Source organism: Haliotis rufescens, unplaced genomic scaffold, assembly GCF_023055435.1.
Source record: "Haliotis rufescens isolate VD_foot unplaced genomic scaffold, xgHalRufe1.0.p SCAF_146, whole genome shotgun sequence".
Classification (NCBI taxonomy): Eukaryota; Metazoa; Mollusca; class Gastropoda; order Lepetellida; family Haliotidae; genus Haliotis; species Haliotis rufescens.
The window spans coordinates 385587-398372 of NW_025963831.1; the positions used below are offsets into that span (position 1 = coordinate 385587).

A 12786-nucleotide genomic window follows, 5' to 3' on the forward strand; every position below is an offset into this window, starting at 1 on the left:
ACTGCACATGTATCTCAGTTTTGTGTGTAAGATATTATATTTTCTTTTTCCATAAGCGAAGTACGCAGGTGACGTGGGGTGGTGCTTTTGTAACGAATTTTTAAAACAGGATTCATGGATGCATTTTCAGCAACATGGAGTTTTAATTTCGGGCTATCGTGCTTACATAATAGTCCAGACCACAGGCATGTGTTGGACAATGTCAATGGTAGATACCTGAAAATGGAAAGGAGAGAACTGGCAACACTGAGTTTGTTTGATTGGTTTGTTGTTTAACGCCGCACTCAGCAATATTGCAATCGACCAGACAATCCAGTGATTGATATCATGAGCATCGATCCACGCAATTGGGATCGATGACATGCATCAACCAAGTCAGCGAGTCTGACCACCCGATCCCGTTAGTCGCCTCGTACGACAAGCATAGTCGCTTTTTACGGCAAGCATGGATTGCTGAAGACCTATTCTACCCCGGATCTCATGATGTCAGTCACTGGATTGTCTTGTCCAGACTCGATTATTTACAGACCGCCGTCAATAGCTGCAATATTGCTGAGTGCGGCGAAAAACAACAAACCAACCAACCAACCAACCAACCTAGTCACCATTCACCGAGTTTGGTACATTTGTACATTTGTTTTGTTAATAATGTGCCAAGTTCGTTGTAAGGGGGATATATATGTGTTATGCAAATGCCTGTGAATCTGATTTGCACATTTAATTTCAATATATATTATACATCTCATCCATATTTGATTTATTGCCTAATGATATGCGCTTTATTGAATCAGGTTAAATTCTACACACGTTTACACATGTGTAAATTCTAAACATGATCAAACATGTAAAATCTTAACACGTTTTAACGTGTTTAAATTCTTACATGTTTAGATTATGGGCATGTTGTGTTTAGGTGGGTGTTTAGGCTGTGAGACGATAGCACATTTCATGTTACTGTTAAGACCTTGATGCGTTTAGACAGAACACACCAACTGTGTATTCCGTTGAGGATTTAAACCCATTCCTGTTTAGATCTAAACATGTCTTGTCTGTGACAGTCAAAACACATTTTTTTACAGTTTACCGTGTATCCGTGACACAAGAACTGAGATCGGCCCCGTCTCCTATATCCCAAAATGGCGCAAGTTGACGACGCTCAAAGGGAGCCGGGAACCAGCTTAATCGAGAACCTGCTCTCACCCAGCCAATCGATCCTCCTCCATGTCCTCAGGTCCCAGTCATAACGCCATGCCAGATGGTTCCCGCGATGACCATCTCACAGAATAGGATCACAATCCTTGTCCTTGCGATCTTCGCATACCGTATTTCCTCTATTACACGCCCGGGCTTCTATGTATTTCGGACAAGCCTTTGACCCGGCGTCAATTAGAGGCCCGGCATCTATTGGAGGCCCGGCTTCTATTAATACCCCCATTTCACTATGACCACGAATGTAATTTAGGTCCCCAAAAGGGATCATTAATTGTATCAATTGATCGACCCGGCGTCTATTAGAGGCCCGGCTTCTATTTTTTGCACTGAACAATTGACCCGGCTTCTATTAGAGTCCCGGCGTCTAATAGAGGAAATACGGTACTTACGTCACACGACGGTCTTTACCTCATTATTTTGCCGATGTTTCTGTGCTAATCAGCTTATTATAACCGAATGGTTTTAACCGAGCTGGCGATCAACAACTTTGTGGGACATTCCTGAGTGAGCAGTGCCTATTATTAGCCGCCTTTCGACGCCAAATAATCAATTTCCTACAAGCCACGCGAAACAAAACATATGACTGCAATTAAGACTAATTTCACATTGTGCTTTGATTAACCGTCGTCTGATTGCGCGTTTTACCAAGTTGCGATGCTGAGTGCGGCGGTATACAACAAGCTAATAAACAAAACGAAGTTGCGAGTGATTTGTGCTTTGCGCGTCAGAACCGTTAGTAAATACTCACGACATTTGTGGTAAATTTGGTCTTTACCAAAATGATTTCACCAATTACCTTCACTGTCGTGCGACCGTGAACAACTTTTTCAGCAGGACGCTAAAAATAGCACCCCAATCAAAGACATCTAAAGAGGGAGAGAAATTCTACGATAATTTAGTGATACGATGAATGGAGATAGTGACGTCACTTCCGCCACAAATCAGTGCTGGCGGATGGATCTTGGGTATTTTTCAAATGGAGACATAATGCACTGGGTATTCGGGAGGTGAATACTTGTTCGTGGTCGCATTTCATTCTTGGTATATTTATATAGAGTGGGGCAAGTAAACTTGACAGTGAAAACGATATAAATTTTCATTATTTTATTATGCTAGTCGTGAGAGGCGACTATAGGGATCGGGTGGTCAGGCTCGCTGACTTGGTTGATGCATGTCATCGTTTCCCAATTGCGTGGATCGATGCTCATGATGTCAATCAGTGGGTCAATTACAGACCGCCGCCATATACTGGAAAACTGCTTAGTGCGGTGTTAAACAACAAACAAACAAACAATCTAAACTTCGGATTCCCTTTGCGGATAAAAACAGCATGGAAATTAGGTCCTGGCGTCAAAATGCAGAAGGGTGTGACCCTTATTTGACAACTATCTGATCTGGAGTTTAACACAAAAAACACATTTGAATTTTTTTTTGTGAATGTTATCAATCAAAACGTCACACTCTGACAGCTCATACAGCTGACACATATTGCAATCGTCTAGGTCAAAGAAATGGGAGTGAGTGAGCGAGCGAGTGAGCGAGTTGGGTTAGCTGTGACACCGCTTTTAACAGTATTCAAGCTATATCACGCCGTGTGAGCTCATGTGGGAGGAAAGCCCGAAGCGATGCACGTCTCAGACGTTTACCCCTTTAAACCCAATAACACTTACATTGTGCTGACAAACCCAGAGACATAATCGGGGCGAACCGAGATTCGAACCCGCAATCATAAGTTGTTGGCTTGTGCAAGGGACGCAAATCTGCACAACGAATTAAGACTGCAACTGTGGCAAGTAACGAGACTAGACAAGCAGGTGTATAAGTGATAGAACTTGCAAAACGTTGCGCTGTTGAGTCGATGTAAGAACTTCACTAATTGTAAACGGCATCGTCTTCGTTGTTTTTTACACAGCAGTCGGCATTATTCCAAATATTTCACTATGGTGTTAGAACAATGGTTTTTATAATATTCCAGCTATATTACAGCTGCCACGAATCTGGGGCTACAAACCAGTGGTCGACATAATGAGCAACGCCCCAAGCCGTCATGTCACCCAGCCTGACCAAATCTAGTATCCTCTCTGAACAAGGAGCTCTGGAACCCGCAATGTCACAACCACATCACAGAGTCACGTCTTCTTTCCAGTGATCGTGACCGCATTCGTGATCTAGTGGATAGAGTGTCTGCCGGGAGAGCGGAAGGTCGGTGGTTCGATGCCCGGCCACCTCCGTGGTCTAGAGGATAGAGTGTCTGCCGGGAGAGCGTAAGGTCGTTGGTTCGATGCCCGGCCACCTCCGTGGTCTAGAGGATAGAGTGTCTGCCGGGAGAGCGGAAGGTCGGTGGTTCGATGTCTGGTCACCTCCGTGATCTAGAGGATAGAGTGTCTGCCGGGAGAGCGGAAGGTCGGTGGTTCGATGCCTGGCCACCTCCGTGATCTAGAGGATAGAGTGTCTGCCGGGAGAGCGGAAGGTCGGTGGTTCGATGCCTGGCCACCTCCGTGGTCTAGAGGATAGAGGGTCTAGAGGACCCTCTAGAGGATAGAGGATAGACGGTCTGCCCTAAAAATCTTTATTTCTGTATAAATTACCACTAAAGACAATAAATAGATCTTAATTGTGCACCCCCCCCCCCCCCCCCCCCCCCCCCCCCCCTTTAAAAAAAAGCTGTATCCGCCCATGGTATTACATACGACCAGCGAGGCGAGGTGAAGTGGGGTATAACCCCGCGTTCAAGATTATTGCACTTATCTGTGTGTTCACCGATGCTCGTACTGGTACTGGTACTGGTCCAGATTAATGCCGGCTTAATTGTGCTAGCGCACGGAAATCCCATTGATACCCCTCAGAAACAGTACACTGGCTCCGAGCCGTTTTATCCCCGTTTTACCCCGGCAGGGTAAAAACAATTACAATATTTTAACGTCTTTAAATATGAGTGAGTGAGTTAAGTTTAACGCCTCTTTTAACAGTATTCCAGTTATATCACGGCGTGTCAGCTTAATGTGGGAGGAAGGCCCGAAGTGATGCAGGTCTCAGACGTTTACCACTTCGTTGAAACCCACGAGCACGGGTATGGTGCTGACAAACCTAGAAACATAATCGGAGAGAACCGGGATTCGAGCCCACAATCATAGGTTTCTGGCGTGCCCAAGGGACGCAACTCTGCACAGCGAATCGCGGCGCCTCAGACGACTGGGCCACCCGTGCCCCCCACTTTAAGTATGACGCGACCAGAGGATGGTCGTGTATTGACCGATGAGTTATCTTTTGAAGTCATGCACGTGTAGAGATCGGCACGTACTGAGCGTTCTGTGGAAAGTGATATGGCAGTTGATATTGATATCATCATAGTAGACACGTGGTGTTTGCTGGCGTAAACATTCATAGGTTACGGATGAGAAGCCTTGAAACTAGTATAAAGACATATAGTCCAAATGTATTAAAGCGGTGTATGTCGGGGATTGAACAACCAACCTTTTCGCTCTCTAGGCAGAAGCTCAGTCCACCAGACCGCGGACGAGGTCAAGGGACACAACTCCTGTATAGCGCGTTCTGCTGTGGTCTTGGTGTCCTCATCCGTTCATGTCCTCTGAGGGAGATAAGCCTTTTCTCATATTATTTTCTGTCTAAATTTTGAGGTGGTTGATCGTTGATATTATCAGTTGTCCTCGTCTCACTAGTACTGACATGTAGACAAACTAATACCAAACAAAGGATCGGGGTAGAATAGGTATTCAGCAACCCACGCTTGCCGTAAAAGGTGACTATGCTTGTTGTAAGAGGCTACTAACGGGATCTGGTGGTTAGGCTTGCTGACTTGGTTGATGCATGTCATCGTATCCCAATTGCGAAGAGTGATGCTCATGATGTCAATCACTGGATTGCCTGTTCCAGACTCGATTATTTACAGATCGCCTTCATATAGCTGGAATATTGCTGAGTGAGGCGTTAAACAACAAACTAACAAAACTAACCAAACAAAGGATGCGGGGTTACGGTAACCCCAGCTACTTGTACGGTACTCACCTAGCTCCTCTGTGATGGGTAGTCATAACACCACCCTTCTATAACCTATAGGGGGCGGTCAGGTAGCCTAGTGGTTAAAGTGTTCCCTTGTCAGACCGAAGACCCGGGTTCAATCCCGACATGGATACAATGTGTGAAGCCATTTTCTGGTGTCCCCGCCGTGATATTGCTGGAATATTGCTAAAAGCGGCGTAAATCCATACTCACTCACCCACTCACTCACTCTATAACCTATATTTATTCTTGGCAGCGTTCCTGTATTCCGAGATCACGCGCATTCTTAAAAAGATTTATGATTCAAATCAGCACTTATATTTCAATATCAACAGAACACGTTTCACAAGCAATCACGCCCATCAGTTCTTTGAAAAGTTATCGCAAACGTTTTAAAGAGTGCATAAGAGGATCATAAATTCGATTAAAATCTTCTATTTTTAAGTTCGCATGTTTATTTGTTGGGAAAATCAAGATTACCCGTTCTCGTGATGATATCATTATCTACGAGAAGTTATAAACTTCACGGCAAGCCACGGATCGCCCGGGAGTAATTACCCTTTTTCGTTATCCTTCTCATTCCTGAAATAGCATACTAATAATAATATTTTTTACAAATACATAAAACATCTTGTGGAACTAAAAATATATTTTAGTTCAATAAACTGGTGATGTCTTAAATATGATAGGTTAAAGTATTTGGTTTCGTTTTACCAAAATACAAGGGGATAAGCTAGGGCTCTTTTTGTCACACTGAGTCAAATTTAGAGTTTCAGAAAGGTTTTAAAAAATGTTATGAAAATTATACGAAATGTCCCTATGGGTGACAATTAGCCTCCTTTCTTTTTTACGCTTGCAAGTATTGGACTTAAAACGTAATCAAGTACATGCACCTTAGTACTTCTAAAATGAGTGAAAAGGGGTGATTTTTCAAATTTTCGGAGAGACTAGCAAATGAGTAGGTCAACGACAAAGATAAGTTTTGTTGAAATAAATTAAAGCCAGATGTACAGTAAGAATAACAAAAAGCACACGGGTAATGAAGCCAGATATACAGTAAGAATAACAAAAAGCACACGGGTAATGAAGCCAGATGTACAGTAAGAATAACAAAAAGCACACGGGTAATGAAGCCAGATGTACAGTAAGAATAACAAAAAGCACACGGGTAATGAAGCCAGATGTACAGTAAGAATAACAAAAAGCACACGGGTAATGAAGCCAGATGTACAGTAAGAATAACAAATAGCACACGGGTAATGAAGCCAGATGTACAGTAAGGATGAGGACGAAAGAGTTGTGACAAGCTGATTGGATACTAATTAAAAAAAATCTATTGCTTGATTAGATCTTCATAGGCAGACGAGATGTATACCCTTGATCTCTGTTGATCAAAGTTTTGTGTCGGCGGAGAGTTTTCTTGTAGTGAAATCCTGATGGTCGGTTAAGGGGATTTGGACTTTGTCACACTGAATTTGGTGGCTAGGGAATTTTTGCTGGTGGTCTGAGGGAGCTGACTTGCTGTCTGCTTTGGCTGTTGAGGCCTTATGTTCTACGATGCGGGTATCTACTGGGTGGGAGGTTTCACCACTTTGGCATCACTTGGTTGTAGTCACTCCAGCTTGATAACGGTGTTAGAATCTACATTGAAACGTTGCTATATGCAATAAACCAGAAGTTGTTATCCATAAAGTTGTATGTTTTCTTACTTATTCTCGGTGAATTATATATGTGTGACAATATTAAATCTACCCTCCAACCGCAGGTAGGTTCGGTATAATTCATCAACATGTTTACGAGGTCAGTTATGACGTGATAAGCAGTCATGTCATTTAAAAGATTATGACGTCATGATGTCCGCACCCTCCGACAGACAGACTTGCATGGTTTTGTTGGGTTTTTTTTGTTGTTGTTTTTTTGTTGTTGTTTTTTTTTGGGGGGGGGGTTGCAAGAAGGCGATTGACCAATCAGATCACTGGATTGTATTATGTGTTATGGCAATATCGTTATCTGCATCTACGACCAAAATCGGAATGGGTCAAATGTTGGTTATGTTTAAATGTAAGAAACATACCCACAAAGCTCTAAAATGAGTTTTATAATTATTTACATACGATAAGCGGTTATCCTTTCTTGTCATTACATATAGTTGAACGAGTATCTGCAGAATCCGCAGACTCCCAGTCCCAAGATAATGAATTATAAAATGAATCATTTGGCAAGTCCAGATTGCCTCAGCTTTCGTTCCCACTCGCATGTTTCCGTAACCTACAACACGGAAGGGGACGAGTTGGTCACACATGGAAGTAACGTATTGTTCTGGGCACCATTTGGATTTGATGTTCTATGTTGTGGATATATATAGTAAAGAATAACTTTAATTCAGGGACTGCATGTCTACAGAACCCTGTGTAACTGGCTGGGTCGGTTTCCAGTAAATGTCCAGATAAATGAATGTCTAGACAACTGAGTCTGAGCGATGTTTCCACAGTAAAGCATCATTAACACACTGGTCCACGAGTATGTCTGACCACAGACAAAGCTCTGTCTGAATCGACCAGGAAGCAGTGCCGCCCCCCCCCCCCCCCCCCCCCCGATCAGAACATCAGCAGGATGTGAGCAAATCCCGCTTCTGATATTAATTCTCACCACACCATATGAGGTCAAAGGCAGAGTGAGTGAGTGAGTGAGCGAGTGGGGTTTAACGCAGCTCTCAGCAACAATATCACGGCGGGGCAAACCAGAAATGACTTCACACATTGTACTCGTGAGGAAAACGAAACAGGGTCTTTGAAGTGAAGAGCAAAAGTTAAATCATAAGGCCGAAAAGTAAGTATTATGTTTCTGGTTCCCACCTGCGTCATTTTCAAAGCCCTGCATCTAGCTTTTCAATTTCCGGTTTTTAACCAAGGACAGATAACTCTAACCTACTTTCCACCAAACGAACGTACAAACTGCACACGTCACAGCGGCCATCTCGTGTTTGTGTCCGTTGTGTGTGTCGGGAAGACTATATATAAGACCCTTTGGGCTTGTCGAGTGCAGCTTAGGCGCATCCAGAGGGGGGAGGAGCACCATCCCACCACCCCCCGCCCCTTGTTGCGGTATGTCACACACACACACACACACACACACACACACACACACACACACACACACACACACACACGCACACTGAGTGAGGATTTTGTTATTTTGGCCAGCCTCCCTTTTAAAAAAGCTGGTTCCGCCCTTGCATCACACTACTAAACTTTTATTAATTTAAAGCGAAGAGGACATTCTAAGTTTTTTCGTCATGCAAATAAGCTTGTCAAAAAACAATCATTCAAAATAGGACCCGCCGTCGCGTCATTTTAGGCAAAACCAAAAGACCAGAATCATAATATTTTCATGGGCTAAGGCTATCCTAGCGCCCTTAACGAGTTTAAAGTTATTACACTAGACATTCAAAGCGTTGTGTGCGATGTGGCATGTTTGTCAACTTCCCATTGCAGTTAATCAACTAATTTTATTTTATGTCAAATATATGACCTTGGCATTTTAAACTTTAATCACAAGCCTACCCATCCTCCCCTCGAAACACAAAGGCATTTCGTGTCATCACGTCCATAGTTCACATTTCACTCACAAATAGTTATGGAATTTCAGAATGGACATTGTCGCTTTTTCTCTCTTTCAAAGAAACAAGCAAAACGATTCCTAATTAACCAAATATATCAACAACTGCAGTAGGTAGTTATCTGCTTCACGTAGACTATTCTAGACATACAGATAGGTTTATCCACACAATCCACTCTCGTCTGTCACTGAACTGTAACATTCGTCAGACAAACCTACCATTACCCACAATCGCTCTCCCAGCTCCCCTAAAAGAATCGACAACTACTAATTTTTTACCGTTTACCAGAAAGATTACAAACCATGTCATGTATGTCTTATACGAACCTATGATCTGGATCCCGTTAAATATCCCATCACGATACAAAGTACTGACAGCTGACGTTTAGCTCGCATTAATATCACAGATGCAAGATCTGCCCCTGCCCTTGTTTTTGTCTGTTCTTGAGCACGTGGACGGATAACACAGCTACGATACATACCTGCCTGATATACACAGTCGACAACAGCACCGACAGCCGGGATCTGGAGCCTTCATCAGTCGGATTAGATGCTGTGCGTTTGAAACAAACCAGTGACTGCTACGGGTGTGGGTGAGGGTTGCAATTTCGTTGTTTGGCATATGGTATTTGTGGTTTTTTATTGTACGCTATGCACTTCGATAACTTGGCAGTTTTACCATCACCAATTTTCTCATCATAACTGGTAACAGAGTGGCCGGGGTGAATGTTGTTAGCGAGTCCCGGAGTTCGGAGAGAACAGGTCCCCAGTAACCCCATTGAGAACACAGCGTAAGATATGAGAATGCCAGCACATAATACGGGAAACATGTTGCGTTTGTTTTCCAAGTAATAGTCAATTAAAATATTGTTATTAAACATATCACCTAATAATTTAAGTTTCTTTTACACGTATACATTTTTATGTGCTTGAAAAAGGGGAGGTGCGCGCCTCTGCACCTAAACACACACACACACACACACACACACACACACACACACACACACACACACCACCACCACCACCACCAGCCGCCCCTCTCCATTCCACTCCCCCGTGCGAACGCACGCACACGCACACATACCTCTTGGGTTATGCTGTCGTAAGAGCGACGAGCAGCTACCCAGCAACGATCATGAGTGTTTGTTGAATCTGTAGTGTACCGGAAATCGCCCCATCGATGTAGTTCAAATTAACTTTAAACATGTTCATGGCATATTTACTAGTAAATGGTTTAAAATGTAATATAGTGAAACAACACGTTAAATACTGGCCGAGGAAGCCAGTAAGTTATCGATTTCGGGCCAGGCAATCATGTGGTTGAGCACGACGCCGGTTTACCTCATGACATCCAGCCATGTCATGCCTCCGATCATAACCAGTCGAATAAGAATGAGGGGCACTGGGGTAGCCATGTGGTTAAAGCGTTCGCTCGTCAAGCCGAATGCCCGGTTCGATTCCCCACATGGGTGCAAGGAGTGAAGGTCATTTCTGGTGTCTCCCGCTGTGATATTGCTGGAATATTGCTAAAAGCGCCGTGAAACCATACTCACTCACTCACTCACTTACTCACTCACTCACTCGACAACACTGTGTCCTTTCACTCCTTTGTATCCCGTAGGGTGGTTAAAAAGATAAATATTGCAACAGACTGCAGCATCAGTGACTGGCCAACAATGTCACCCAAACCCGTAAAGATCCAGGGTAGAATAGGTCTTCAGTAACCCATTCTTGTCGTAAAAGGCGACTATGCTTGTCGTAAGAGGCGACTAACGGAATCGGATGGTCAGACTCGCTGACTTGGTTGATGCATGTCATCGTATCCAAATTGCGTGGATCGATGCTCATGATGTCAATCACCGAATTGCCTGGTCCAGACTCGATTATTTACAGACCGCCGTCATATAGCTGGAATATTGCTGAGTGCGGCATTAAACAACAAACAAATGCAAATGTAAAATACCATGTGTCAGATCCTCGCATTCACATCTCACAAACATACATCTATAACACATTTTCCCAAATGTCTTTTCAATGTCTTTTTCATATTATGCAATTACCAGCGCATCAGCAACTCGAGCAGTTTACCTGGGTTATCTAATCGCAGCAGTTGCTCGTTCCAAGATCTGAAATGAGTTAAGGAGGATCCAATCGTTTATACCTATGGTAAAGCACAATGTTGGAAGAGAGCTATCGGCAATACACGTGGATGGCATCAGAGAACGATTGAGCCCCTCACCGCAGCTCGAGCGGGTTCATTCTTATTCCCGGCAAGCGAATTCGGTCAGAGTGCTACGCGACTGGAAATAACACCAACCGTCCCATAGCGGTATTCGGTTTTGTCATTGATGTAAACAATCGAGGAAAAAAGTCAACTCTCGCTTGGATTACTGACAGCGTAAGTAGGACATTGGATATGTAGTGTTGTACATAACATTTCCCCGTTGTCGCATGGGCAATGTACATGCTATAGACATCGAGCGGTGATTCACTGGGAGGCGACGGCTTTGGGCCGAGCATTGTGTCCGATTACGTGGCGGTGGATTTAGAATAGATGTGCCGTTGAACCAAAGTCAGGAAGGACGTTGTTCATTTCTTATATACACATGGCCGTGTGATATTGACATGCACGAGGCAATGACATGGAAATGTGGTGACATGAGGATGGATAATGAAGAAGGATGAGCAAGTGTTTGAGGAAGTATGTGAGTGTTTTCGTGTAAGTACGTAGAAGCGTAGATACAGGAAGAAGACAGCTAGTACGAACGCTTGACATACTGCGTGTAATTAACGTGATTAGTGACGTGACTGTTGTGACATATGTGCAATCGAAATCAGTGTGTACATTTAACATAGCAATAACATCACAACAGGTTAGTCGGACTAGCAGATGTTGATCGCCATTTCCCTGCTGCATCAAGGATTATATAGCGGATTAAATCTGATAAAGACAGGATATTGTGACATTGTAGAGACACTAGAATATATGTGACGAGAGTGGGGATGTGGGAAGACCTGGCTGGATACAAGTGATGTGTTTATAGAAGTTGATACATGTACAGACTGTGTTGTAAGGAGGAGGAGGGTTTACGTGAATAGTTTTGTATTCACATCATGTGAATACCGAGCTGAAGACTTTTCATATTTATGCAATCCTGTGTTTCGTATTGACGCTACGCGGGAGTGTCAGACAGAACGTCTGTGGTTGTAATAACACGGTGCATTGCGTAAACACGGGCGGAGAGCACTGTCGGTCAGAACACCTGGTGGTCACAATATATCAAGTTCAAGTGACACGGAGTCATACAGCCCCGTACCATCAAGTCACACACATATAAACAGTCCTCGCGTGACGAATGTTCTGAAGGTTCAAGTGTATGCAGGTCAAGGGACACGGATTTATAAACAATGACGATGATGTCAAGTGATACAAGTATAAAGACGTTTTTACTGATACAAATATATACTGGCCAAGTGATACACGTGTATAAATGTCACGTGATACAAGTGTACAAAGGTGACGTGATACAAGTGTACAAAGGTCACGTGATACAAGTTTACAAAGGTCACGTGATACAAGTGAACAAAGGTCACGTGATACAAGTGTACAAAGGTCACGTGATACAAGTGTACAAAGGTCACGTGATACAGGTGTACAAAGGTCACGTGATACACGTATATACAAATCAAGTGTGTACAACTCTATTACGATCACTCGTAAATCCAAAATGGAAGGCATATTGATAACACATGTGATACATCTATAAAAGGCCAAGTGATACATCTATAAAAGGTCAAGTGATACATCTATAAAAGGTCAAGTGATACGTCTATAAAAGGTCAAGTGATACATCTATAAAAGGTCAAGTGATACATCTATAAAAGGTCAAGTGATACATCTATAAAAGGTCAAATGATACGTCTATAAAAGGTCAA

At 43.3% G+C, this 12786-nt stretch overlaps 1 protein-coding gene across 1 annotated transcript in view; it reads right to left on the reverse strand.

Moving 5' to 3' along the window:
* Positions 1 to 9351, reverse strand: part of LOC124148520 (nucleoporin NUP35-like) — a 42634-nt gene extending 33283 nt beyond the window's left edge. Inside the window, exon 1 of the mRNA XM_048395800.1 lies at positions 9333 to 9351. The gene's annotated coding sequence lies outside the window, so the exon portion shown is untranslated. The remainder of the gene's footprint in view (positions 1 to 9332) is intronic.
* Positions 9352 to 12786: the final 3435 nt, after the last annotated feature.